A 22,937-nucleotide genomic window follows, 5' to 3' on the forward strand; every position below is an offset into this window, starting at 1 on the left:
GGCATGCAGCAACATCTTGTGAGAGCCAACTAAAAATTGCTGACTTTGTAATGTATCATACAAAAATTATGTTTTCACTTTAAATTAGCGATTCACTCCATATTTGCCATGATTGTAATCCTTCTACCTTCTTCCAGGATTGTTAAATTTGCTGACTAGAAAAAGTCTGAAGCCTTTGCCCCCTGCTTATGATTGCTGTTGTGACAGACCAGCTGATGAGTGCTTTGAGCTCAGCCCAGTTGCTGAGGCCACCAGCTTCATTTAGGGTTTGTTCTCACAGCTTAATAACTGGATTTTGGTGAGAGTCACTGAGTCAGATGCAGTCCATTTGTTCTGCTAACAGCCCAGCTGTGGGCAGAAATGTATATTTGCAAAATGTGTACATAAAATCCACTTTCCTGTCGTTCCTTGCAACAACAGGTTTAACTATTAAAGGCTCATAGGAACCAATTAGATAAACAGATGTGAAAGGGAGCCAGTTTCAGGTCTTGGTGGGAAGTGATAATTTGAGAGGACTTGTGTAAGGGCTTGCTGACACCTAAGTGATGGGTGTCTGGCTTTGAGGGTGTGGGTGCCATGGAAATTGCATCACTCTTCTCCCCTGTTTGTAGAAATAGCAGCCAGAGCACGATCTTACTTATTTTAGCAAATAACAGCATACTCTAGAAGCTCATACTTGGTCTTGGTTTTGTGGTTCCCTTTCTGCATTCAGCTCCATGCAACCCTTAAATTCATGCTTGCTTGAATCTGTCTTGTGGAGAGACTTTACTTTGGGATCTTTTTGGTTTTCCTTGTTAAATGACAAGTTAGATAAAATGTGGGACATCAAAACTTGATGTGACAGCGATCTGTTAGTTCATCTACTTAATCCATTGCTGAAATGGAATTGCTTCCTGCTGGGTACAACCTGAGAGTAAGTTTTAACACTTTCAGTGTTGGAAATGAGGAGAGGAGAAGCTTTTTTTTTTTCTTGTCTCTCTACTGACTTGAACTGTTTTGGTTATTGCTGGAATAGCCGTATATGCTTCAGACGATGGTTAGGATTTACAGAAGGTTATGTGAACGTTGAAAACATTGTAAACATTGTTTGCAGCAGTTGCTTTTCAAAAACTTAGTAAAAGTTTCGAGGATATTCAGAGGAGCTGAATTTTAAAATGTGTTAAGTATATTTGCACTGCAAGTACTTCTGTGCTTTCCCTCTCTCCTTCCTATTTAGACAATGTTGATTCTTACATGACCACTTGCATCTTGAATAGCATTTGAATGGTCTTGAAATCATGCAACAGAATAGCAGTTTTTAGCGACAGAGGCCCAGCCAGTGTTGTTTTCTTACTGATACTACTGCTAGCTTGAAACAGCATTTTTTCTACCACTAGAATACTACTTCTAACAAAATAGGAGATTATTTTCGTAATTTTACGACAATTTTTAGAGTCGTTACATGATCCACCTGGATTTAATGCTTGAAGTCAGAAACAGCTGTGGCTTTTCAAGAGCTATTCCTATGATGTTTCTGTGCATACAATTAAGTTTGAATGAAGGAAGAATATCTCTGTATCTGTAGTAATGTTGGTACACCTCTGTCCAGAGTCCACTGAAGGTAGGTGAAAAACTCCCATTGGCTTCAGTGAGCAGTGACTACACCCTTAGACATGGAGTATATGTTGAAACGCACCTCATTCTAAAAGACTCTTCTAGAACTTCACAGAATTTATCATGTTATTTGAAAAAGCCTGCAATGAGGTTGTTACTAGAACATTATTAAGTAGTTTTATTTCTTTCACCTCATTGCATTCGAAGCATTTTTTTTCGTCTCTAGAGTCTATAAATCACAGGGATAAAAGAGGCCCAGAGACAAATTTAACAAATATTAGCATCAGATGTTTTAGAAGTGCTTGGAGAAGAAGAGAGCAGAGAGAGAAAACAGTAGATAAAAAGTTGGATCTTTTGTCGTTGCCCTAATTATTTTTGGAACAAAAGCAGTGTGTTTTTTTTTTCTTTGGGACATGAGTGTATTTAGATAGAAAAATCTGTTGAATTGTGAGCTGCTCCAATTCTCCTTTTCTTTTTTCTTTTTTCTTTTTAATTTTTATATATTTTTTGGTAGTTTACAGCTTACAACTTCATTTTTTTAAATTCTGTGATTTGAGGAAGAAGAAATAGAGCTAGTCAGACTCAAATCTATTTCTAAAAGTCATAACAGTGTGATGTTTCTATGGCATAGTCTAGAACAAAGTCTGTTGTGTAAAACTTATAATTTGATCTAAATTTATGATAACAGAATAGATGTTTTTGCTATGGAAAATTATTTAAACAGTGATGGAATGGAGTTGGTTTGATGTTTGCTGAAGTGCAATGAAGTGCATACTGTAGTAAAGAACATATTATTTTAATTAAATGGATGAAAAAGTCTTTGTGATATCATTATTGTTATTATTATTATCGTCATCTTTTGGTAAAGGTCTAGATTGAGTTTTCCAGTTGCTAAAGCATTTTGCTGACTTGTGCATGATGGCTTACGGATGCACAATAAGGGTTGATGGCAGCTATGCTGATTAACATACTGCCTTTATAATTTTAACAAAATAAGAGGCATTGTCCCAGATCATTATCATCATCCGTAATTCTTAAATGTTAGCACTAGTGTTATCTAGTACTACTGTTAGCTGTTGCAGGACAGAATTGCCTGCTTGCTCCTTTTAAAAGCTGAATTGAATTGTATCCCTTTGTTCCAAAGGGGAGCACAGCTTTTGGAATAGAGCAATCCTTGGTAGCTGACTTGTCCTTTCTAAAGGATAAAAGGCTAAGGGGAAAGTATAGTTTTGCAGAAGGAAAAAACAACACCTTGGAACTCTAAATCACACAGACTTTTCAGAAGTTGTGTGCAGCCTATTAAATACTACTGAATCAAGTGCAGATTCCAGCCTTTTCTTTGCTGAGTGGAAAGACTTCCTGCAGCAGTATTAGAAAAAAAAAATCTGTGTTGTTCAGCTTCTGCATTTTTTCAGCCGTAGTAGGAATATCCTCTGGAGTTTGCAGTGTTGTAGAAGCTATAAATTATGTAGCTTCTGTCACTACACAATAGTACAGTATTTCCAGCATAGTATTTTGTTTACCTGTAGCTGCCACCTTTCAAGTGCAGAGTTGCTTCATGCAGTCCTTTGTTGTTCTGTTCTGTTCTAAGCTGACATTTACAGGTTACAAAAAATAATTAGTACCCAAACATTTAAAAGTTTGAATGATTTCTGTTTCCCATATAGACTAAGGCTTTTAGTTGTAGTGGAAAGGGTTTTTTTTTGTTTGTCTTGGGTATTTTGTTGCTTGGGGGGGGGGGGGGGGGGATTGTGTTTTTTCTTTTAAAGCAGAATTCCAAAATTTCTGAAGGAAGGAAGAAGAGCTCTCTGACAGACAAAAGTGTATTGTACGATGATGCTAAAAATTGCTAGAAATACTTCCAAAAATCTTCCTGCTATGTTGGTTAGAAAATTGGGTCATCTGTGTGCTTCATTACTTGGTTTGATTTATATTGCCTAATTGCAGCTAGATTTCCGGGGCTTTAGAATTGTTCATTCCATTAGAAAAAATAGTTTTTTGTTTAAAGAAGAACAATTTCTAGCAGGAGGCAAAGAAGGCTATATATACACCTTCATAAAATAGTCACTGAAAAATAAATGCCTGTATGCGTACTCAGAGGCCATTGTTGTGGGTTCCTGGCTGGAAGCAGAGTCCTTGAATAAAATACAGCAATCACTGAAGCTGGGTTCCTCAGTGTCGTGTTAAAAGGGGTAAGGGAGTCTGATAAGCGGCAAAAGGAGAGCCCTCCCATTGAGTCACGAGGTTCAGAGCAGACCCCCTTGCGTTCTAAACTTTCTCTCAGAGGAGAGTCTAGGTGTGGCTGGATTTGCTCCGAGTCACAGACTTGGTCAACGATTTATGTCTAAAGGGTTAAGTGTGTAGCCACTTATCAGATTCAACTTGCCTGCCAGAGCCCTTCCAAGGACTTTCGCTGAAACAGCTTCCCAAAGTTGAAACAATAGGTAATTTATTCAAGAGACAGGTATCACAGATTCGGAATTGCCATTGATAAATGCACTGTCTACAACAGTTGAGCTCAAAGTAATAGTTTAGTGCTTTAGTTAACAATGTGTTCCCCGAGATACATCTGACAAAGTAAGTCAGAGGCGCAACTCTTACCAAAAAGGCGTCCCTTCTTGGGGGGGGAAGAGAGGTTCAGGCCCGTCGACCTGTCCGTCAGGTGAAGTTCTTGCTTGGCTCCTCCTCCCAAAGAGAGTTTTCAAGTGCCAATTTTTATATGTTTGGAAATCTTTTTGCGAGGTGGGACTAAGTCAATTATTGTGTATCGATTGGCTCTTGGCATGGAATGTCGTGTCGTCAGAAGCGGGACTCAGCAGTGTGACACACCTATGGAGCAGACATCTTGATATGCGCTTCCGGGGGCCATCTGTTCTTTATCCGAAGCAACCTCTGGCTGTGCGGCCTCCACCGCACCCCACAGATCACTTGGTTTACAGTGATGGGCTATCCCCCCTTACTTTTGTCTGATAACATAAGCACAAGTTAATTGCCCCATTTGTTAACTCTTCGGATCTTGACACACAAGTCCGAGCATGTCTTTCATCTTGCATTGACAAGTCCAGCAAGACAATCAATTACACTCAGTACAATCTGTTTTGTTTGATTTTTTTTTTTTTTTTTTTAGTAAGAATAGAGTGGCTGCATTCTACCTCGACTTCAGCAAGGCTTCTGACACTGTCTCCCACAACATAACTCAGGAAGTGCGGGCTAGATCAGTGGTCAGTGAGGAGGACTGAGAACTAGCTGAATGGCAGAACTCAGAGGGTTGTCATCAGTGGCGCTGAGTCTAGTTGGAGGCCTGAAGCTAGCGGTGTTCCCCAGGGGTCAGTCTTGTTCAACTGCTTCATCAATGACCTGGATGAAGGGACATAGTATACCCTCAGCACGTTTGCAGATGACACAAAACTGGGAGGAGTGGCTGATACACCGGAAGGCTGTGCTGCCATTCAGCGAGACCTGGACAGGCTGGAGAGTTGGGTGCAGAGGAACCTGATGAAGTTCAACAAGGGCAAGTGCAGGTTCCTGCATGTCCTGGGTTTGTCCAGGACAGGGTTAATCTTCACCAGAGGCCATGAGGGGACACAGCTGGGTGGGCTGACCCAAACTAACCAGACAAAACAGGGTATTCAATACCATGTGATGTCATGCTGGGTTCAGGTTGGGGAGCTGGCCGGGGAGGAGGGGAGTCACAGCTCCAGAGTGCACAGGGCATCAGGCGATGAGAGTTGCTCTGTGCATTTCGCTGTTTTGTTTTGTATATTCTCCTTATCGGTATCATTGTTGTTCCTGTTTACTTCGTTTGCTGTTCTGTTAAACTGCCCTTATTCCAATCCACGAGTTTTTTGCCTTTTTCCTTCCATTCTTCTCCCCACCCCAGCAGGGGGAGGAGCGATAGAGCAACCACGTGGCCCTGTGTTGCTGGCCACGGCCAAAACTATAATAATGTGCAGGTTTATAAAAGTTAAAAAAATATGAGATATGCAAATGTTTGCTCTCTTTCTTTAATTCACAAGTGACAACTAATCAAAGCTTTGCCTTCTGTTTTTCAAGTAAAAACCTCTGTGCAACAAAAAAAAGGTTGCAGTGATGAAATCAATTGGACTTTTTCTTTTCTCCAATCTAGTTTCCTTTATTCTGAAGCCAAGTAAGCAAGTGAGCAAGCAAAAGGAGCGAGAAAGAGCAGAAGCAGCCCTTTTTAGCAGTAAAGAGCATATATTTACATCCACAGATATGGGTCTGAGCTATGAAGCCAAACAGGATGTTTCCCTCCTTTCTCACACTCCCTAATCAGAGAGTTATTTTTCTCACACAATCATCCCTCATGACTGTCTTCAGTCACAACCAATCATCCAGGTGCTTCAGGCCGTTTTCCAGCCTGACCCTTTCATGCATTCATGCATACAATAGCTATTAACCCGTGTGGCCTGCTCAGATCTCTGCATTACCGTGCTTATTCTTGATTAATCTTCCATAGGTTGTGTATAGCTCTGTCATCTCACCCTTTTTTGTTTAGGAACAATGGGTTCATTTTCAGGGTAGCAAATACCTTGGCTTTGGTCTTCTTTAGGTCTTGAATCATTCCCCAGAGGATTTGGAGGACTGCAAGATTAAAAACAGCACAAGCACATCCAAGTCCCACAAAGGCTCAATTTCTAAGATTAAGTCCTGAGAACCAATTTGTAGGATTTAGCCATTTTACACTATCTGAAATATCATCCATGACACTTTTATGAGTAAGTTCCTGCAATGCTGAAAATTGACCTTGCAGAGCTAATGTAAGGTCTTGAACCATACCATTTTCATTGGCTGAAAATGCTCCTTGAATATGAAGTTTGACTTGATCCCATCGATATAAGCTATCGTTCTGTTGTAATGGTGTAACACATAAATTTGTGTCCTTATATGCCCAATCACATTGTAATTTAAGTCGATTCGCTAAAGCCGCTTGCCTGTGTCCTAACTAAAAAATTGCAACTTCAAGAGCATCTAAACAAGCTAAAATTTGCTGATCAATTCCTGCTTGTAAAGCTAAATCTTGTTACATTACTTAGCACAGAAGCTACCTCATGTGCAGCATGAACAGACTCTGCTAAAGCCGATGTAGCAATTGCTGCTGAAGCTAATTATTGCTGATTTGATAAAAGCTATAAGCCATCCAATAAAACGACGCCATCATTGCCTAGGTTGCTTTAGAGCATTAGCTAATTGACTTAGACCAGAATCCCCTTTCCACGGTCTAGTCATGTTCACTGGGAGCCAAAGTTCACCTCTGCATCTCATTGGTAAGATAACTGTAAGATTATATGTTGTTACATTTTGATTCGTTATACAACTAAAATATAAAGGATTATTTAGGCTAACTACAAATGTATGATTCTTTTTACTAATGTTTGCATAAGAAGCGGCAGCAAACATATGAGGGTGTGATGTGCATTACTGAATCATTGTGAAACTGTGTTAAATTAAGACTATATACACCTCCATTCGTTCTCCTGTAATCTCCATGTGCTACATGTTGTATTTGAAATGGCAGTGCTAACTGCCAAATCCTAGTAAACAAGGGGCTGAGAGTGTAATTTATTTGTGCCTGAAAGACAGATCCCGAAAGACCACCCTCAGACCATTTTAAAGTTTCATTTGTTATAGTACTAAAGTTAATTGGTTTTGAAGAATTTGTGAGTAAGTGTCCTCATGGACCCCAATCCCAAAATAGTAAATCACTCGTCTGTTGTGATGCAGGGATGTCTAATCTGCATGGCGACCAATACAAATTTTGCACATCTCTTGTTGTGCCTCAAGGAATTTCGCACACTTGCTACAATGTGTGCCCAATATGTATATTGACCTTGCACAGCAACACACATAAATGAAAGAACACAAAATCCTCTTACAGTGCTGTTGCTGGAGATAATTGCCAAATATGCCAAAAATGTATTAATCGGAGTGGGTGGTGTGCCCAATGCAGCCATCATAGCACTTGCGTTTTGCTGTAATTTTTTCAGTTTTCCCCATGTAATAGGATCATCCAGGGTGGATCTCTTCCGCTTCCATGTCGGAGGTTGCTCCTTGAGTGTGAGCATGGTCATCTCTGGCATCGGATTCTGTGTTGCATTTTTCCAGCTCATGATATGGTTTCATGTATTTTGCTGGTAACCATTGAGGGCCTGTTCAGAGAAGAACACACGCATACCCCCTTCCCCACATTATCAGTTCTACAGGACCCTGCCACTGTCCTCCTGCCACTGGATCTCGGTACAGTACTTTAGATCGCTGAAGTAACAAATCAGGAATACGAAAATGTTTCTCAGTGGCTGTATGAGACAAGGGTGGAGCTGATCGATTAAAAAAATTGAGTGTATATATAGCATTATCTAATTGTTCTTGGGGTGCCATATTCCCCCTTTTTTTTTTCCGAAGCATGTTTTTCAGGGAGCTCTGCGCACGTTCAATAATGGCTTGACCTGTGGGGTTATGAGGGATACCAGTTATATGAGTAACTCCCCATTGTTGCAAAAATTGTTCTGCCGAATAAGACACATACCCAGGGCCATTGTCAGTCTTCATAGTTTTCGGGATTCCCATTATTGCAAAGCAACGTGTCCAGTGTCTATGTACATCTTTACTTTTTTCTCCGGTATGAGCTGAGGCACATAGCATACCAGAAAAGGTATCAATTGAAACATGTACATATTTGAGACGCACAAAGGGAGAGTAATGCGTTACATCAGATTGACAGATTTTGTTTGAACACAAACCACGGGGATTTACCCCAATGTCAGAGGGTAAAGAGACAAGTTGCTGACGTTCAGGGAAGGTACAGACAATGTCTTTAGCTTGTGACATAGTAAGATTAAATTATTTACTCAAAGCAGCTACATTTTGATGGAAAAATGAGTGTGATGCTCGGACATAATAAAATTGTAGAGAGGCCATTGTAAGAATCTGCCATGGCATTGCCTTCAGCAAGAGGACTAGGAAGATTAGCGTGTGATCGAATATGCACTATATATAGCAGATGTTTCTGGGACTCAATTACTCTTATTAGTTTTACAAACATCTGAAATAGAGATCTCTGCTGTACTTCCTTTGAAAAGGCATAGGGTATTTGTTTTGTTATTCCTACTACATATTCAAAATCGCTGACAATATTCAGAGGTTCGTTGCAAAAGTACTATGATGTTTGAGGTGGAATGAGAATCGGCTGAATGGCAGAACTCAGAGGGTTGTCATCAGCAGCACTGAGTCTAGTTGGAGGCCGGTAACTAGTGGTGTCCCCCAGGGGTCAGTACTCAGCCCAGTCTTGTTCAACTTCTTCATCAATGACCTGGATGAAGAGTTAGAATGTACCCTCAGCAAGTTTGCTGATGACACCAAACTGGGAGGGGTAGTAGACACACCAGAAGGCTGTGCTGCCATTCATCAAGATCTGGACAGGCTGGAGAGTTGGGTGCAGGGGAACCTGATGAAATTCATCAAGGGCAAGTGCAGGGTCCTGCACCTGGGGAGGAACAACCCCATGCACCAGTCCAGGCTTGGGGCGGACCTGCTGGAGAGCAGCTCTGCAGAGAGGGACCTGGGTGTCCTGGTGGATGACAAGTTGACCATGAGCCAGCAGTGTGCCCTTGTTGCCAAGAAGGCCAATGGCATTCTGGGGTGCATTAAGAGGAGTGTGGCCAACAGGTCGAGGGAGGTTCTCCTTCCCCTCTACTCTGCCCTGGTGAGGCCTCATCTGGAGTACTCTGTCCACTTCTGGGCTGCCCAGTTCAAGAAAAATGAGGAGCTACTGGAGAGAGTCCAGTGGAGGGCTACGAGGATGGTGAGGGGACTGGAGCATCTCTCCTATGAGGAAAGGCTGAGGGAGCTGGGCATTTTTAGCCTGAAGGAGAGAAGGCTGAGAAGGGACCTTATAAATGCTTATCAATATCTGAAGGGTGGGTGTCAAGAGGATGGGGCCAAACTCTTTTCAGTGGTGCCCAGCGACAGGACAAGGGGCAATGGGCACAAACTGAAGCACAGGCAGTTCCATCTGAACATGAGGAGGAACTTATTCACTTTTAGGATGACGGAGCACTGGAACAGGCTGCCCAGAGAGGTTGTGGAGTCTCCTTCTCTGGAGATATTCAAGACCCGCCTGGACAAGTTCCTGTGCAGCCTGCTGTAGGTGACCCTACTTCGGCTGGGGGTTGGACTAGATGACCCACAGAGGTCCCTTCCAATTCCTACCATTCTGTGATTCTGTATCATAGAATCGTAGAATCATAGGTTGGAAAATACATTCAAGATCATCAAGTTCAACCGTCAACCCAACACCACCATGCCTACTAAACCATATCCAGAAGTGCCACATATACACATTTTTTAAACACCTCCAGGGATGGTGACTCCACTGCTTCCCTGGGCAGCCTGTTCCAATGCCTGACCAGTCTTTCAGTAAAGAAATTTTTCCTAATATCCAATCTAAACCTCCCATGAGGCCATTGCTTCTCGTCCTATCTCTAGTTACCTGGGAGAAGAGACCAACATCTGCCTCACTACAACCTCCTTTCAGGTAGCTGTAGAGCGCATTAAGGTCCCCCCTCAGCCTCCTCTTCCCCAGGCTAAACAGCCCCAGCTCCCTCAGCTGCTCCTCATATGACTTGTTCTCTGGACCCCTCACCAGCTTTGTTGCCCTTGTCTAGACACGCTCCAGCAACTCAGTGCCCTTCTTGTAGTGAGAGGCCCAAAAGTGAACACAGTGTTCGAGGTGCGGCCTCACCAGTGCCGAGTACAGGGGCACGATCACCTCCCTACTCCTGCTGGCCACACTATTCCTGACACAAGCCAGGATGCTGTCGGCCTTCTTGGACACCTGGGCATGCTTCTGGCTCATGTTCAGCTGGCTGTCGACCAACACCCCAAGGTCCTTTTCCACTGGGTAGCTTTCCAGCCACTCCTCCCCAAGCCTGTAGTGTTGCATGGGGTTGTTGTGACCCGAGTACAGGACCTGGCACTTGCTCTTGTTGAACCTCACACAGTTGTCCTCGGCCCATTGATCCAGTCTGTCCAGATCCCTCTGCAGAGCCTTCCTACCCTCCAGCAGATCGACACTCCCACCCATCTTGGTGTCACCTGCAAACTTACTGAGGGAGCACTCAATCCCCTCATCAGAACATTGATAAAAAGATGTTTAACAAGACTGGCCCCAAAACTGAGCCCTGGGGAACACCACTCGTGACCGGCTGCCAACTGGATTTAACTCCATTCATTACCACTCTCTGGGCTCGGCCATTCAGCCACTTCTTTATCCAGTGAAGAGTACACCCATCCAAACCACGGGCAGCTAGTTTCTCCAGGAGGATGCTGTGGGGAACAGCGTCAAAGGCCTCACTAAAGTCCAGGCAGATGACATCCGCAGCCTTTCGCTCATCCACTAGGCGGGTCACCTGGTCATAGAAGGAGATCAGGTTGGTCAAGCAGGACCTGCCTTTCATGAACCCATGCTGGCTGGGCCTGATCCCCTGGTTGTCCTGCACATGCCCAGTGAGACTACTCAGGATGAATCACTCCATAATCTTGCCTGGAAGTGAGGTCAGGCTGACAGGCCTGTAGTTCCCAGGATCCTCCTTCTGGCCCTTCTTGTAGATGGGTGTTACACTGCCAAGCCTCCAGTCATCTGAGACCTCCCCTGTTAGCCAGGACTGCTGATAGATGATGGAGAGTGGCTCGGCCAGTTCCTCAGCCAGTTCCCTCAGCACTCTTGGGTGGATCCCATCCAGCCCCATAGACTTGTAAGTGTCTAGGTGGCATAACAGGTCATTATCTGCTTCCTCCTGGATTATGGGAGGTTTATTCTGCTCTCCGTCCCTGTCTTCCATCACTGGGGGCTGCCTACCCTGGGAATAACCAGTCGGACTATTAAAGACTGAGGCAAAGAAGGCTTTAATTACCTCAGCCTTCTCCTCATCCTTGTTGGCAGTATTCTTCCTCGCATCCAATAAGGGATGGAGATTCTCCTTGGCCCTCTTTTTGTTGTTAATGTATTTGTAAAAACATTTTTTGTTGTCCCTTACAACAGTGGCCAGCCTGATTTCTAGTTGGGCTTTGCCTTTCTAATTTTCTCACTGCTCAACCTAACGAGACCCCTGTACTCCTCTTGAGTCACTGGATCTTTCTTCCATAAGAGGTAGACCCTTCCTTTTTTTCCTGAGTCCCAGCAAGAGCTCCCTGTTCTGCCAGGCCGGTCGTCTTCCCCGTCGGTTCGTCTTGCGGCACATGGGGACAGCCTGCTCCTGTGCCTTTAAGACTTCCTTCTTGAAGAATGTCCTGCCTGCCTGGACCCCTTTGCCCTTCAGCACACTCTTCCAAGGGACCCTCTCAATCAGCATCCTAAACAGGCCAAAGTCTGCCCTCTGAAAGTCCATGGTGGTGGTTTTGCTGGCCCCCATCTTTACTTCACCAAGAATCGAGAACTCTATCATTTCATGGTCACTAAGCCCAAGATGGCCTCTGACCACCACATCTCCCACCAGTCCTTCTCTGTTAGTAAACAGCAGGTCAAGCGAGACACCTCCCCTGGTAGGCTCCCTTACCAGCTGCGTCAGGAAGTTATCTTCCACACACTCCAGGAACCTCCTAGACTGTTTCCTCTCTGCTGTGTTATATTGTGGAGGAATGGCTAGCGGAGCAAGGGCATTTCGACATAGAAAAGCTAAGTCATCAGGATCTCAAGAAGTATCGAAAACAACTAGTTTAGGAACCAATCAGGGACAAGGTCAGACTGTCCTTGTTTAGCAGACAGGCACGGTATCAGGAACTTGTGGTTACGAAGTTATGAGAAGAATCCGTTAGAACAGGATGTCGAGGCGGGACTTGACTTTTAGACTAACAGCCAATAAGGAGCTTAGCTTTTGCAATATGTATGAGCTAATTAAGACTGTTATAAATTGCGTAACCAAACTGTAATAAACGAAGCTTGCTGATCTCTCATATTGAGTGACTGCTTCTTCCCTCCGTTCCGGCAAATGGCACGACAAATTGGCGCCCGAACAGGGACACCGGCGACCCGATAGCGGAGTCCGGGAGCCACGGTCGGCGGAGAAGTTCCGTGCGGTCCTGTAAGCAGCGCAGGAAGCGAAAGGGATACCCTCCCCGCGCTCGGGAGCACCTAGAGAGGCTGTCCCGCCGCCACGCGCCGCCGGAGTCTTGCAAAGGCTGCAACAGCGCGCTGATTGAGGTATGAATAGACAAGCGGCGTATAATCTGCTCAAATGCTTCTTAGAGAAGCGGGGCATTGATAGAATAGATTTGAAAAAGGAACTTCCTGATCTGTTAGACTATGGCGTACTTAGGGGGGTCTTTACCGACCCCAATACGGTCTTCGAGGAGGAGGAGTGGCGAAAGCTAGGGAATAAGTTGTTTGATGCCGTTATTAACGAAGAAAAGGCAGCGAAAAAATTGATGAAACCATGGCGAGCAGTAACAAATACTCTCACCATGCATAAAGCTGAACAGCGGGTCGCTGCCGCTGCGGCCGAAAGGTGGAGTAGTGCGGCCCCTGCTGGAGTGTCCTCCACACAGCCAACGGCCCCTGATTGTCCCTTGCCCCCTTCGGTACGGACCGTAGTCGTCCCGCACAGCTCCTCCGCTGGGACTTGGGACTTGTCCCGTCTGGGCTCTGCGTTGGAGGGCAATTCAGCGGAGCCTCCGCCGTCAGAACGGGTGACCCAGGGGGAAATGGCTGCGGCGGACCTTCCTGCAGACACGAGCAGGGCGATGAAGCCAGGGCCGGATGCTGATACCCCGGTGTCCGAGCGTGGAAACAATCCTTTTTTGAGCCATAGGACAGCGGATTTAGTTTCTGAGCGCCAACGGTGTTGGCAAAAGGTTGCAGAGGCTGCTATGAGCGAGGGGGACCGAGAGGTTGCAATCAGCCTCATGAGTGAGGCAGGGGCGTTTCCCGTCATATATCAACCAAATGAACAGGGCAATTTAGTAGCCACCCTCCAGAATCTAGACTGGAAGTTACTCTCACAGCTACGTGCTACGGTTAACGAGTCAGGGGTAAAAGGGGAACCTACACAACAGATGCTAGACTATCTCTGGGGAACCAATATTTTACTCCCGGGGGATATACGGAGCATTATGAAATTAATCCTTACTCAGCATCAGCAGCTACTGTTTAATGCACATTGGCAAGCAGCTTGCATGAGGTCTGTGGCCACGGCTAGACAACCAGGTGACCCCTTACATGGAGTCACACTCGATGAGCTTATGGGTTTTGGCGCGTATCTCCGTTTAGAAGCTCAGGTATTAATAGGCCCAGATAAAGCCAAAGAAGCAATGTTGCTTGCGCGACAAGCTTTTAACCAGCTCAAAGAACCAGGGGGAATTCCTTCTTATATGGGAATTAAACAAGGTAGGGAGGAGCCTTTTGGGTTATTTATCGACAGAGTAGCTGGTGCCATACAGGCGGCAGGTGTTCCTGAATATTTGAAGGGTTCCATTCTAAAGCAGTGTGCAATTCAAAATTGCAATCCTGCCACCCGAAATATCCTAGCTACTCTTCCTGGAACTTGGACTATTGAAGAGGCCTTGGAGCGGATGGCACAGGTGCCAGTAGGCCCACAAGCCATGTTAGTAGAAGCAGTGAGAGAGTTAGGGAAAACTTTACAGGAGCATACCCAAGCATCGCACAGCCAAATTATGGCAGCCCTTGCACCTTTGCAAACTCCGGTGGCTCGTACGGCGCCCCGCCGACCAACCCGCCTCCGATGTTTCCGCTGTGGTTTGGCCGGACACTTGAGAAGAGAATGCAAGGCGGGACCGGTCTGGTGTAAGCGGTGCAATTCTGGCTCACACGCCGAGACAATCTGTCGACGAGGCGGATCGGGAAACGGGGTGAACAGCGGGAAGAGCCGCCCCGCGTCGACACAAAATGCGGCCACTTACCCAGTCGCCAACAACAACAACCCTTTCCTCTCCAACCCGCCACCAGCGGAAGCCTCGGGTTGGACTTGGCAACAGCAATAGACTGCACCCTTTTGGATTCCAAGCCCGCACAAGTTGCAACTGGTGTACAAGGACCCATCAGAGTGAACGACCAGGCCGTCGGAGCATTATTAATTGGTCGCTCCTCTGCTACAATGCTCGGTCTCACCGTATTGGTAGGCCTAATCGATAAAGACTATCATGGGGAAATACAAATAATGGTTCAAACGCTGTTTCCGCCCTTATTTGTTCCCAAAGGATCGAAGATTGCACAGTTGATCCCCATACCCCACTTAACTGAAAATGTTGCCCCCGTGCAAGTGACGCCGAGAGGCAGTGGGGCTTTCGGGTCAACGGACCAAATGGCTTTCTTAACCATCGGACTGAGACAACAACCCCGACGAACAATCACCGTGCAGTATGCGGGACAAACCATCACCCTCTTTGCGCTACTAGATACTGGTGCAGATGTCTCTATCATTAGTGAGCATCATTGGCCACCTAACTGGCCGTCCCGCACTACTGGAGCCACTGTAGCCGGAGTCGGAGGGCTTACTCTGGCTCGCAAATCACCCCTCCTTCGATGGACTATAGATGAAAAGGTTATCAGCTGTTGCGCCTCCATTATCCCGCTGCCCGAAGGAGTGCAAGCTCTGGTGGGGCGCGATATACTTGCTCAGATGGGAATGGTCCTAACTACCGAGACCCCAGCCCCTTTTTAGGTACGGCCATTGCTTGGACTTTCCCAATCCCACTGAAATGGAAGACCGATTCACCTTTGCATGGATCTAGAGGATAACTCCAGCTCCATACACAGAGAGATTAAACAGCTGATGGATCATTCACAAAAGATACAAAAAGATGTTGGGTTCTTTGGCCTAGAAGGCATAGCTAATTGGTTGGGGTTGGGAGGATGGCTCAAAGGGATAATTCAAAGTCTATTGTTGCTATTAATAATTGTTATAGTAGGGCTTGTTATATTTAGTTGTACAATATCGTGTGTTAAACGGATAATAATACAAACTACACACAATATTTGGCTTGCACAAAATAAAAACGGGGGAATTGTGGAGGAATGGCTAGCGGAGCAAGGGCATTTCGACATAGAAAAGCTAAGTCATCAGGATCTCAAGAAGTATCGAAAACAACTAGTTTAGGAACCAATCAGGGACAAGGTCAGACTGTCCTTGTTTAGCAGACAGGCACGGTATCAGGAACTTGTGGTTACGAAGTTATGAGAAGAATCCGTTAGAACAGGATGTCGAGGCGGGACTTGACTTTTAGACTAACAGCCAATAAGGAGCTTAGCTTTTGCAATATGTATGAGCTAATTAAGACTGTTATAAATTGCGTAACCAAACTGTAATAAACGAAGCTTGCTGATCTCTCATATTGAGCGACTGCTTCTTCCCTCCGTTCCGGCAAATGGCACGACATTATATTTCCATCAGATGTCTGGTAAGTTGAAGTCCCCCACGAGAACAAGGGCTAGCGATTGTGAGACTTCTGCCAGCCTCTTGTAGAAAACTTCATCTACCTCTTCATCCTGGTTGGGTGGTCTATAACAGACCCCCAGCAGGATGTCTGCCTTGTTGGCTTTCCCCCTCATCTTTACTCATAAGCATTTGACCTTGTCATCACAATCATTGAGCTCTATACAATCAAAGCAGTCCCTAACATACAGAGCCACCCCACCGCCTCTCTTTCATCGCCTATCCCTTCTGAAGAGCCTATAGCCATCCATCGCAGCACTCCAGTCATGAGAGTCATCCCACCACGTTTCTGTGATGGCGACCAAGTCATAGCTGTCCTGCTGTACAATGGCTTCTAGCTCCTCCTGTTTATTGCCCATGCTGCATGCATTGGTGTGGGTGTAACACTGCCCCTAGTTCCACAACCTGTGTTGAACCTTCTATGGTATGAACTTTGTGTTTCCACTCACCTTGTTCCTTCCACGCCAGTACTGCCTCCTGAGATTGTGGAATCGGCCCAAATGAAATAACTGACTTAGGATGAAAAGAAAATTGCTTTAAATTCTGTAACAATTTACAAGGTGGTAGTGTAAATAAAATCTGACCTAAAAAATCAGCCATGGCAATTTGCATTGAAAGGGAATTCATAAGACAAAAGTCATAATCTTGTTTTGAAATTGGCAGATATATGCAGTCAGGATCGTTTCCTGGTAAGGTTTGAACTCGTTCTCTTCCTTTCCTGATCAACAGAATAACAAGTTCAAGGAAAAGTGAGATCGTTTTTTGCATTGTATTTGGCAAAAATACCCATTCCAGATAGTAGACTCTTTTTTCATTTGTTTCAGTTTGTCCAATGACCCCCACTGGCTGAGTTTTGGTTTCTATAAGGAACAGACACGTTGGCAAATTAGGAGGAATGAGATCAGCCTGTAGATCAGCTATTTTATTAGCTACAAAATTCAACTCCTCCTTTGCTTCCGATGATAACGTGCGTGGGGATTGCAGGTCACTGTCTTCTTTTAATGTATTAAAGAGATGGGTCAGTTCATGATTAGCGATACCGAGCATAGGACGGACCCAGCTGATCATTCCTAAGAGTTTCTGTCATTCATTTAAAGTGCGCACATTAGTATTCAATTGCAATCTCTGTGGTTTTATACTTCTTTCAGTAAGAAACCAACTGAGATATTTCCAAGGCAATGAACACTGTATTTTTTCAGTCGCAATTTGCAGACCACAGGCCTCCAACAACTATAGTAAATGTGCTACTGTGTCATTCAAATAGTCAGTTTTCTCTGCACAAATCAAAATATCATCCATATAATGATAAATAATACTCCGACTAAACCTGTCTCTTGTTGGTTCTATTGCAGCAGCAACTACCATTTGAAATATTAAAGGCTTAAAGAATGGCCTAGTTTCAGCATTACCAGTCGCACCAACAACTTTGATTTTCTTGTTACTAAGTTCAAAACCTGTTTCATTCAAAACCGAGTAAGCAGCCCCAGTGTCTACTAAGAATTCTATTTCAGTTTGATCTTCCCCCAGCTGTATTTTAACCAGAGGTTGTGCTGGGGAAGATTCCTCTGGTCTCCTTCATTCCTCAGAGTTAACTGCATTTAGTGTTGTTAAAGCAGAGTCGGCTCTTTCTATTCCCTGTCAGGAAGGGCAGTTTGCTTTTCAATGTCCCTGCTTTTTACAGTAAGTGCATTGATTTCTCCCCACTACAGGATTAGGAAGACCTCTACTTTGTCCTCTTCCTCAGAGTCCATTTCTACTTTCTCGAAATTTTTTCTATTTACTTGCCCTTCTTTGCTGGGGAAGACTACCCTGTTCCCCTCCCCTTTTCATTCCGTCTTTCTGTCTCTTGACTTCTAAGTACTCCTCTGCCTTTTTTTCATTCTGAGCAGCAGCTAGCAAAGAAGCCTGTAACTTGACACCTTTCTGTCCTAATCACTTTACACAACCCCTCCTAAAATCCAGAGGGGTTTTCCTCTGTTTTTTTCAATACCGGGCTAAACCTTTCATCTCCTATACTTTTCTGTCTACAAAATGGCATCAATTGTAACAGCATATCATAATTTTAGTTCCCTTTTTAGGCTATTTCTCGCCATCGTCCAAATCATACATCATTCACTAAACATTACAGAACACATCAACATATGGTACTTCACTGGCCACCAATGAATACAATATTCGATTAATTGCTTCCTTGTGAGGCTATCACCTCCCTCCGAAGCTCATGTTACAATAAAATAACTTCTCAACTTCTCCACCGATCAGTTAACACAACACACACACACACACATGTCCTAGAGGGGACTTTTTTAAAATCCCTCTGTCTACAAACTGTGTATTACTTAAGTACAACAATATATACAGGCAAACTACTTCAGTTAACATGTTTATATATATATATATATATACATAGAGCTCATTCAAAACATTATATACAGTATATATAATATATACCCCAAAGCCAGAGTCCCAAAATGATTGATCAATGCCAAATAACCAGAGAACTTGTAACCCCACAATATGTATCAACTTGTAAGTACCCTAAAACCAATTCCCAAATTGCCAATTCAGTTCCTAAATCGTGCCAATTTCCCTTTAAACAAACCAAACCCCTTACATTATTAAGCTGTTTTCGAGTGAGGGGACCTCCCCTACTTTCTCAATGTTTCAGTATACATCCTGGGAGAGACTTTTTCAAAATTCCCCCATGGAGAAGATCTTGTACCCATACTTAAGAGATTATAAACTGCAGCCCCGATAAATCAGAGTCCAAATACAACAGTCTAAAGTCAAAAACCAGAAATAATATCTGCAGAACGTACCAAACCAAAAAGTGCAAAAGCAGTCACTTAAACCAGATAAATCTGTCAGATCACAGAAACCAGATCACACAGTTACAAACACTATGACAACAAACACACAAAACACACAATTATAGTCATGACACAACACACACTGGCACACTGAGTTTTTTAACATAAATCCAAATATTACAAACAGACAGAGACTTACAAACAGCAAAGGAACCTGTCCTTTGTCCGGTCTCCGGAACTTGTCTCCATGCTGAAACAGCTATTCGAAACGTTTGTTCTAAAACTCATCTGTCTAGTCCGACCTGGGCTTGTGGAGTAACAAACTGTCCTGTCCCTGTCAGCATATCTGGCCAAGAAAGGGTTATTAGGCAACATCAGAATAGGCACTTGGTTATGTGATAACAAAACAGGAGCTGTCTGTCGTATAGGACTTAACAGTGGAGGCAAGGAGGGGGGGGGGGCAGCGCCCGGCGTTGTGGTGGCTACCACAATCACTGTCTCAGGTTTTACAGGTATCTCTGGTAATGGGGGATACGTGTCAGGATCAGTTGGCCCTGGATCAAACAGATCATCTGGTTTATTTTCAGCAATGTGTTCATATACATTCCGTTCTTCCTCCTTATCTTTCTGTACATTCCGTTCTTCCTCCTTATCTTTCTGTATAACAGTCTCCGCTGGCTGTAAATGCACTAAAGCTGAGTATATAAATCGCAACATCACCATAATAGAATCTGGTAAATCAAAACCCAGTTTACTTCTAGTTTGTAAATGTTCTCTGACTCATTCCCATATTGTGCTATCATAGGTGCCTTCACTAGGAAACCAGTTACAATTCTCTTTAACCCATAGTAACAACTGAGCTATTTATTTTTCTGATAAACAATATCGTGAAGCACATAAAACTTGCTGCACAACTTTTAAATATAGCTTATGCTCTTGAGAACCTGTTTGTCCCATACTAACACAATCCCATAGTTATCTCGTTCAACGAGCACTACTGTCCCAGTATAGGGATGTGGCCACAAATAATTAAACTTTATTTACTCACCCATCAGATTGTGTGATCGCCATTTGTGTCTCACATGGGGGACCAAATGCTGTGAAAAAAAGGTTGCGGTGAAGAAATCAGTCAGACATTTTCTTTTCTCCAATCTAGTTTCCTTTATTCTGAAGCCAAGTAAGCAAGTGAGCAAGCAAGCAAGCAAGCAAAAGGGGTGAGAGAAAGCAGAAGCAGCCCTTTTTAGCAGTAAAGAGCATATATTTACATCCACAGATATGGGTCTGAGCTATGAGGCCAAACAGGATGTTTCCCTCCTTTCTCACACTCCCTAATCAGAGAGTTATGTTTTTCACACAGTCATCCCTCATGACTGTCTTCAGTCACAACCATCCAGGTGCTTCAGGCCGTTTTCCAGCCTGACCCTTTCATGCATTCATGCATACAGCTATTAACCCGTGTGGCCTGCTCAGATCTCTGCATTACCGTGCTTATTCTTGATTAATCTTCCATAGGTTGTGTATAGCTCTGTCAGCTCTGCTCTGGAATTTTGTTTTAGTAGGCAATAATTTGATAAAAACATGAAGGTGGATGGAGGGGAAGGGAATCCTTTGCTTATTCTCTGCTGTTTGAAGCTCTGCAACCACTGCAGTTTTAAAGTGTCTTCTCCTGTTTTGTTATCTGATTCTGAAGAGTTTTGATGACTCTGAAATGTGTTGCATTTGAAAAACAGAACAAAGACACACTGAAGTATCCAAGTGTCCTTCCCTCTTCTTGGTCCAGGTGCTTCCCCCGGTGAGTATGCACTGCTTGCCAAAAACCACTGCCATCAGAGCTTCTCGTGGTCTGCAGAGAAAGCTTACTCCTAACCTTTTAGGACAACTTGTCTTTCCTAAGTACCTAATCCTTGTCCCTGTTGTCTTGTGACTGGGTAATGTGATGAACGCACCTCTTCTTAGGCTTTCAAGTCATGTGTAAGTGTGTGGAGATAGAAATGCAGAGGTGCAGCTTTAGCAAGGTGGGTTGGTGTTCATGGTGGTACCTCCTGAGATACCTGCTTGGTGTCTGGTCCACCACTTTGAAGACTGAGTGGAAGTCAGCAGGAGCCTGCCCTCTCCTCCTGAGCTGCAGCTCCTGGAGGAATGCACCACCTGCAAGGGGGCCAAATGGGAGGAGAAGTTTATTTACTCACATTTATCACTCACCCAGAAAATGAATAATCTTGAATGCTCATCCCTCCTGCCTCTGTGTTTTGGTGGCCACCTTGCCCTGTGAGGCAGGGTGAGCCAGCAGTCGACCAGCTTACTTGTCCAGTCACACCTAAGGATGGGAGCTGCGTAAAGTGGGAGCTCATGTCAATCTGGATGGGGGTCAGCTTGAGGTAATTGTATCTTAGTGTGTGAGCCCCTCTGTTTGTTTTAAATAACGAGTCTGAAAACATCAACGTAAATAGGAGCCTCTTCCACTCTCATAGTTCAAATCATTTTCACAGTGTTTATAACTGCTAACGAACAATGTTTTGGAGAAAGCAGAACCAAGGCTCCCAGGATTTGCACATTTTAGGCTATGAGATACTCAAGCTTGTATATTGTAAACAAGGTTTAGAAACTCCTCCACATAGTTGTGCTTTGGACTGTAGCAAGCTTTAGAAGAAAAGGTCTAATTGTGCCTGGATTTATTTTATAAATTGAGACTGTTTCAACAGTCTGAGTGGCTTTCTATTCAGCTGTTTGTTTAATCCAAGCCAAAAGCCACTTATCTAAAGATGATTTATTCTCACTCTTGAGCTGACAGTACCAGGCTGGGAAGGGCAACAGCTGAATTGTAGGGTGTCCTGGGTTTGGCTGGGATAGGGTTAATTTTCACAAGAAGCTGTTTGGGCTGACCCAAACTAGCCAATCAAATGGGATATTCGTTACCATGTGATGTCATGCTCGGTATTTAAGTGGGGGAGCTGGCTGGAGTAGGATGATTTGCTACTCAGGAGCAAGCTGAGCATTGGACGGTGAGAACATTGCACTCTGTATATTCTTTTTATTAGTTTTATTGTTGTTATTTTCTTCTCCCTATGCCATTCTGTTAAGCTGTTTTTATTCCAAACCATGAGTTTTGCCTTTTCCTTCTCATTCTCCTCCTCATTCTGCCAGGGAGGAGGGAGGAGAGAGAGAGCAACTGCATGGTTCTTTGTTGCCAGCTGAGGCTAAACCATGACATAGGGTTTAGTCCAAGCCCCCATTTTTGGTCAAAATCATAAGAGCATCGTGAAGGACTGGCCATAACATCGTTCTAAAAGGTACTTGTGGGGATATTGCACCTTGATTGCAGGACACCTTTTTAAAATAAACAACAGTAGTATATGATTGACTCAGATTTCAACTTTACATCTGTTGCTTCTTATTTGCCTGGTACTACATACTACAACATCGAACTAAAGGAGACAAAATTCAGTTGTTGGCAAAGTAGCTTAAGTCCAGGTATCTGTGTTGTGGTTTAGCCCCAGCTGGCAACAAAGAACCACAGGGTCACTAGCTCCTCCCTGGTCCGGGGTGGTGGTGGTAGGGGGAGGAATCGGAAGAAAAGCAAAACTCATGGATCGGGATAAAGACAGTTTAACAGAACAGCAAAGGAAGAGAAAAATAAGAACAATAATAGTGATAAAAAGAATATACAAAGCGAGGGATACACAGTGCAATTTTCTCACTGCCTGATGCCCAGCCTGCTCCTGAGCAGCAATTCCCCTCCCCGGCCAGCTCCCCAAGCTATATAGTGAGCATAATGTCACATTATATTGAATATCCTGTTTGACTAGTTTGGATCAGCCCTCCTGGCTGTGTCTCCTCCTAGCTTCTTGTGAAAATTAACCCTTTCCTAGCCAAACCCTGGACATCATCCACCCCTTATTCTATATGGTATATACGTCATGCCCAGGTCCTCCATTTTCCATTTAATCACCACCATTTTTCCTGTTGTCCTGGTTTAGCCCCAGCCAGCAACAAAGGATCATGTGCTCTGTTGGGGGGGGAGAATCAAAAGTAAAAGGCAAAACTCGTGGGTCAGGATAAGGACAGTTCAACA

General features: G+C 44.2%; 1 protein-coding gene across 1 annotated transcript in view; it reads left to right on the forward strand.

Moving 5' to 3' along the window:
• The first annotated feature begins 11,950 nt into the window (after positions 1-11,950).
• Positions 11,951-22,937, forward strand: part of LOC142365626 (LHFPL tetraspan subfamily member 2 protein-like) — an 87,090-nt gene continuing 76,103 nt past the window's right edge. The window contains exon 1 of the mRNA XM_075446605.1: positions 11,951-12,808. The gene's annotated coding sequence lies outside the window, so the exon portion shown is untranslated. The remainder of the gene's footprint in view (positions 12,809-22,937) is intronic.

Source organism: Opisthocomus hoazin, chromosome W, assembly GCF_030867145.1.
Source record: "Opisthocomus hoazin isolate bOpiHoa1 chromosome W, bOpiHoa1.hap1, whole genome shotgun sequence".
Lineage (NCBI taxonomy): Eukaryota > Metazoa > Chordata > Aves > Opisthocomiformes > Opisthocomidae > Opisthocomus > Opisthocomus hoazin.